At 39.7% G+C, this 6,990-nt stretch overlaps 1 long non-coding RNA gene across 1 annotated transcript; it reads right to left on the bottom strand.

The window, feature by feature from the left end:
• Positions 1-429: 429 nt before the first annotated feature.
• On the bottom strand, positions 430-1,325 carry LOC147006879 (uncharacterized). The gene is made up of 2 exons (XR_015054545.1): positions 1,191-1,325; positions 430-1,044 (listed from the first exon to the last, which is right to left on the bottom strand). It is a non-coding gene; the product is annotated as an uncharacterized LOC147006879 (long non-coding RNA).
• Between the last annotated feature and the right edge of the window lie 5,665 nt (positions 1,326-6,990).

Here is a 6,990-nt window from a genome sequence, read left to right as displayed (position 1 = left end):
AAAGTGATTCTTCACCATTAAGAGATGGGGCAAAAACCGATATATGGCACGATATTTCAAAAAGTTATTCGTCTCGATATGTTTCACTGGATCAGGCATTGCGGAGCAGAGGTATGCGCTCGACCGAGTGCCCTTGAAGTATGTCTCTGCATTGATCATTCTCGGTTCTCAGTAACCCTGTAATAAATACATTTTTTGCCAAATCACCAGTTCTCTTGACCCGTGTCATCCAGTGAAATTTGCTTGAAAATGTTCTGGTTGTTTGTGTCCTTTGTGACGTCATGAATAACAGGAAGTTTCCTGTTTGGAATGATTTTAAATTTTGTTTGATTTCCAGACAGACAGAGAGAGAGGGAGAGAGTAAAAAATGATCACTCCTCTGTGTACCTGTGTGCTCGGGATGAATTCAGAGCAAAGTAGTGTTAAACATCAGGTTCGTTTTCAGATTCATGTTCAAAATAAAACATTAAATTGAAATCAAGTTGTTCCTCAATAATCAACCGACGTTTGTAGACAGAAGGACAGACGGACAGAAGTGAACCAATTGTTGAACCCTGCACCTCAGGTCACGTGTGTGGGGTAAAAACATCCGATGTACAAGGTGAGCAATTATAATTCATCTTGATACAATATTTCCCAGACGTGGAGAGGTTTGCAGCCGTGTTCTAGTTCTGATTTTCAAAGGTGATGCAGCTGTGTCATGGTTCTAGAACCATCCACGTGATCAGAGCATGATTGATGACGTGCTGCTTTGTTTGCGTGAACAATGGGACCATTGTGACGTGAGTGAACTTTCCGGTAAATACCCCAAACAATTAAATATCTGGGAATGTAAATATCTCATTCCCTTCATCATGATGACGAGTTATCAGAGCCGATGTAACATGACCTGCACACACACACACACACACACACACACACACACACACACACACACACACACACACACACACACACACACACACACACACACGATCTCCATTGTGTTCCGGAGTTCAGTTCCTTCTGACCATCACCTCAAACCGCTCCGTTGTCGATCACTCTCTGCAGGTATCAGATGAAATTCGAACCCCGAACCCTTTTAAAAAGCATTGTTACACCAAACCACGACGAAATAAATCACCATGATTCCACAAACACAAACAAAAATGATAAATACAGTGAATCGGCTTTGCCGTGCAGGCACCAACCTCCTTCAGCGGTTCAGGTGGACGATCCTTCATGTTTCCCGGAAGTTACCGCCTGTACCACGTGATCAATCTCATGTCATCACCGTGACGTCTTTCAGAGAAAATGAGTCACGTGATCAATCCAATGTCGTCACCGTGACGTGTTTCAGAGAGAAGGAAAACGAGTCACGTGATTACCGGTTTTTTGTGTGAAACTGACGTGGTGTCTCCCAATCCGTTTCGATATTAAAATCGGATCTTCTTCACATTCACAGTTATGATGTGAACGGATAATTCGAAAAAATCTAACGAAATTTAGTCAAAAATTTAATTTAATTAGTCAGCGCAGATGTTTGCCAAACGATCACACACAATAAAGCGTACCAATACACCGCCTGGAGCATGTATTAATTACGAGGATCTGGAGTTTCCTGTGGAAAAACAAAAAACCCGACGTGAGTGATGAAATGATATAAATGTCAGAGGAGAATATAACAATTACAGTTTACGAGTCATGAAATAAAAACATTCTCGCACATTTGATTTTAGTTTTCTTCAGTCATTGAAACCAATTAATAAATCATACTTAACCCAATAACGTCCTTTAAGGGATATTTAACGTCCTTCGGTGAATGCTAGCAGATTGGATAGCCAACTTAACGTCGTTTCCAAAGGATCAGGTGTGCTCATTGATGCATCACCCTGCGCTGAACATCACCAGGACGACAGTTTACAGTCAGACTGGCAGTTTAACCCCCACCAGGTGGATTAGAGTGAAGTCCGCTCCCTCTGACCTGTCATCCCGTGAACCTCGAAAAGTGCTGGTTAACTTAGTTTGGTTATCTGGGTTTGGTTAACTTAGTTTAAAAAACATTTATTCAGTTTTTAATGTAAATTTATCATCAAATCAAACAAATGAAATCGATTGTGGAAAAAACGTTCCGTTGGTCGGAATAAGAGACCTGGATGTCGGTTATTTTTGTTCTGTTGCTAAGCAACAAAATGTGACGTGACTCTGCAGTTGTGTTTGGTCCGAGTTGATAACTGTCACGCTCTTTGGAGGTTCAACCGTTTGGACTTTTATCGTTTGTGTTGGACCCTGTTCCTCGTTCACTTCGACTTATTGTACAGGTGAGGGAGGGCAGGTGGGTGGAGTACAGGTGAGGGAGGGCAGGAGGGTGGAGTACAGGTAAGGGAGGGCAGGTGGGTGGAGAACAAGTGAGGGAGGGCAGGAGGGTGGAGTACAGGTAAGGGAGGGCAGGTGGGTGGAGTACAAGTGAGGGAGGGCAGGTGGGTGGAGTACAGGTGAGGGAGGGCAGGTGGGTGGAGAACAGATGGTTGGAGTACAGGTGGTGGAGTACAGATGAGGGAGTACAGGTGGTGGAGTACAGATGAGGGAGTACATGTGGAGGGAGTACAGGTGGTTGGAGTACAGGTGGTGTACAGATGAGGGAGTACAGGTGGTGGAGTACAGGTGGAGGGAGTACAGGTGGTTGGAGTACAGGTGGTGGAGTACAGATGAGGGAGTACAGGTGGTGGAGTACAGATGGTTGGAGTACAGGTGGTGGAGTACAGATGAGGGAGTACAGGTGGAGGGAGTACAGGTGGTTGGAGTATAGGTGAGGGAGTACAGGTGAGGGAGGGCAGGAGGTTGGAGATCGTTGTTTGAATTTGTTTTATTCTTTAATTCACAAAGAAAGAGAGAAATTCTCAACAAGGAGATGAGAGTGATCTTGAGAGGAGGAAAAATCTTCAGGGAATTGTTATCTTCATGAAAGAATGTGGATCAAGATCATGATTATTACTGGATCAAGATCATGATTGTTACTGGATCAAGATCATGATCGTTACTGGATCAAGATCATGATTGTTGCTGGATCAAGATCATGATTGTTACTGGATCAAGATCATGATCGTTACTGGATCAAGATCATGATTGTTACTGGATCAAGATCATGATCGTTACTGGAACAAGATCATGATCGTTACTGGATCAAGATCATGATTTTTACTGGATCAAGATCATGATTGTTACTGGATTAAAATTGTGATCGTTACTGGATCAAGATCATGATTATTACTGGATCAAGATTATGATTGTTACTGGATCAAGATCATGATTGTTAATGGGTCAAGATCATGATTGTTACTGGATCAAGATCATGATTGTAACTGGATCAAGATCATGATCGTTACTGGATCAAGATCATGATTGTTACTGGATCAAGATCATGATTGTTCCGAGATTAAGATCGTGACCGTTACTGGATCAAGATCATGATTGTTACTGGATCAAGATTATGATTGTTACTGGATCAAGATCGTCACTGGATGAAGATCATGATTGTAACTGGATCAAGATTATGATTGTGACTGGATCAAGATCATTACTGGATTAAGATCGTGATTGTTACTGGATCAAGATCATGATTGTTACTGGATTAAGATTGTGATCGTTACTGGATCAAGATCATGATTGTTACTGGATCAAGATTATGATTGTTACTGGATCAAGATCGTTAGTGGATCAAGATCATTACTGGATTAAGATCGTGATCATTACTGGATCAAGATTGTGATCGTTACTGGATCACGATCATGATTGTTACTGGATCAACATAATGATTGTTACTGGATCAAGATTATGATTGTTACTGGATCAAGATTATGATTGTTACTGGATCAAGATCGTGATTGTTACTGGATCAAGATCATGATTTTTACTGGATCAACATCATGATTGTTACTGGATCAAGATTATGATCGTTATTGAGATATTTATTATTTGTTTTCTTGTGTATTTATTTATTTGTTTTCTTGTGTATTTATTTATTTATTTGTTTTCTTGTGTATTAATTTTTTTATTTGTTTTCTTGTGTATTTATTTATTTATTTGTTTTCTTGTGTATTTATTTATTTGTTTTCTTGTGTATTTATTTGTTTGTTTATTTATTTATTTGTTTTCTTGTGTATTAATTTTTTATTTGTTTTCTTGTGTATTTATTTATTTATTTGTTTTCTTGTGTATTTATTTATTTGTTTTCTTGTGTATTTATTTATTTTCTTATGTATTTATTTATTTGTTGATTTATTTGTTTTCTTGTGCATTTATTTGTTTTCTTGTGCATTTATTTGTTTATTTATTTATTTTATCTCTCAGTAACCCTTTATCTCTGTTTTCCATTCCTGCAGAATCTGCGATGAGGCATAACGTGAATGTTGAGAGGGCGCTGAACGAGTCTCTCAACAGTGACAAGACCCCCCATTGCGAACCAAACACCAACAAATGTGGGTTTTCTTTTTGGCTTTCTGGATCTACACCGGTGTGTTGTTGAACTCGTACCGTGATATCATGGAGTTGATGCCAAATATATGTATATGACACCATATTTGGGTTTTGCTTCCTGCAGATGACGATCACAATGGGAGACATGTTCCCACACCTGACCATCACACACCGGGTGAGCTCTCCTTGGAGTGGCGAAGAAGTCGAGGCATTGGGGCAGGTTTGAAGAACGGTGGTAACACTTGTTTTTTGAACGCTACGCTCCAATGCCTGACGTACACAGCACCCTTGGTGAACCACCTGCTGTCGGGGAGTCGTGGTGGTGATGGTGTGTACCTCGCCCTGTTCATCTATATCTTCACTTAGTTTCTCTACCCTACAACCATAATCATTCAGTGGCATGATCATTCAGTTTTTGTTTTTTTATCACGTGCAGGTGAGCACACTTCATCATGCACATTGTGTACGATGCGCCAACACATCATCAAGGCGATGTCAGACACAAGGACACCGTTCCTTCCATGGCCCTTCATTTCACGGCTCCAAAGTGAGTGCAATGTGCCCGACGAGAGTGAAACACCATCATTAACGGTGTTTGGTGGAGTTATTATCGTATACTGCAGTACTAGCTCGTGTGCACCGGAAAGAAACGTCACAGGGAGATTCATTGATGCATGAATAATGATCCACACATCCTGATCGACAACAACTCCATCATAGTCCCCTATACTCACCACCAAGACCCCTCCATCCTGGGAGTTGTTTGACCGTTTTAAAATTGCAGGTTTACAAATGCATCATTCTGAGGGTGTGAGAATGAAAAAACTGAAACCGATCCTTTTCCCGCCTTTTCCCACAAATCCTTGTGGGTGTAAAGTTTGAAATATTTTCATTCCATGTTTTTAGTTTACTGGTAAATACCCACTCCCCCAGGAGGGAATTCTGTTGTTCGTGAAAGATCTCGCACAATGTTCGTGTACAGCCCCTCCTTAATTATAAATATTATACTTGTACCCCCCTTCCTGCTCCATATAAATTATACTTGTGCCCCCCTCCCCCTCCATAAAAATTATATTTGTGCCCCCCTCCCGCTCCATAAAATTATACTTGTGCCCCCTCCCCTCCATAAAAAATTATACTTGTGCCCCCTCCCCTCCATAAAAATTATACTTGTGCCCCCTCCCCCTTCCATAATTATGCTGTGCCCCCCTCCCCTCTTTATTGCAAATTCTGGTTGCCACCACTTCCCCCTCCAAGATTCTGTTTCTAAATGAATGCCTTGTACACCCCCCCCCCCACGGGAAAGGTTAAAGGTTAAACGTTCCTGGTGGAGCTTTTCCTGAATCATTGACGTCACACTTGGAGAACAGGACTTTGATGCTCTGCATCACTCGACCTCCACGATCGTGGCATTTCAGGGTTTTCATTTTTCAATTTTAAACCTGTTTCAGCCAAATGGACAAACAGTGATATAAATGTTATTGTAAAGTGATCAATTACATGTTAATTTATGTAATATTCCCATTAACATGCGAGTCGTACATTTCAACAACTCTGTGCACACAAGGCAGGTCCGTACAATGGTTACCCGAACATCGTCCTGAGAATGGAAGAAACTTTCTTTCAAAGAAACTATTTCATTGACACCTGTGATTTTAAAAACAAATACACATTTATATTCCGTTGTGGAATATAACACTTTGGAGAAAACATCATGCTATCTCAACGTATGTTGAAGAAGCCATGCATGCGTCCGGTGTGTGCTGTGTGTGTGTGCGAGTTCGACCCGTTGGTGGGACAGTTCAGCTGACTCCGACCACAAATTCTATATTTTACACTTTAGAACCCTCTATAATTTACACTTTAGAACCCTCTAAAATTTACACTTTAGAACCCTTGATAAATTACACTTTAGAATTTATACTTTAGAACCATTTAGAATTTACACTTAAGAACACATTAGAATTTACACTTCAGAACCCTCTATAATTTGCACTTTAGAACCCTCAAGAATTTACACTTTAGAACCCTCTATAATTTACACTTTAGAACCCTTTAAAATTTACACTTTAGAACCCTTGATAAATTACTTTAGAATTTATACTTTGGAACCATTTGGAATTTACACTTTAGAACCATTTAGAATTTACACTTAAGAACACATTAGAATTTACACTTTAGAACACATTAGAATTTACACTTTAGAACACATTAGAATTTACACTTTGGAATCATTTGGAATTTACACTTTAGAACCCTTGATAAATTACACTTTAGAACCCTTTAGAATTTACACTTTAGAACCATTTCGAATTTACACTTTAGAACACATTAGAATTTACACTTTGGAACCATTTGGAATTTACATTTTAGAACACATTAGATTTTACACTTGGGAAACATTTGGAATTTACACTTTAGAACCATTTGGAATTTACACTTTAGAACACAATAGAATTTACACTTTGGAACCATTTGGAATTTACACTTTAGAACACATTAGAATTTACACTTTGGAACCATTTGCAATTTACA

This window comes from Eptatretus burgeri, unplaced genomic scaffold (genome assembly GCF_056783735.1).
Source record: "Eptatretus burgeri isolate ZD-2024b unplaced genomic scaffold, Ebu_testis_v1 Ebu_testis_scaffold_1346, whole genome shotgun sequence".
NCBI classification, from domain to species: domain Eukaryota; kingdom Metazoa; phylum Chordata; class Myxini; order Myxiniformes; family Myxinidae; genus Eptatretus; species Eptatretus burgeri.
This window is presented reverse-complemented; position numbering and strand designations above follow the sequence as displayed.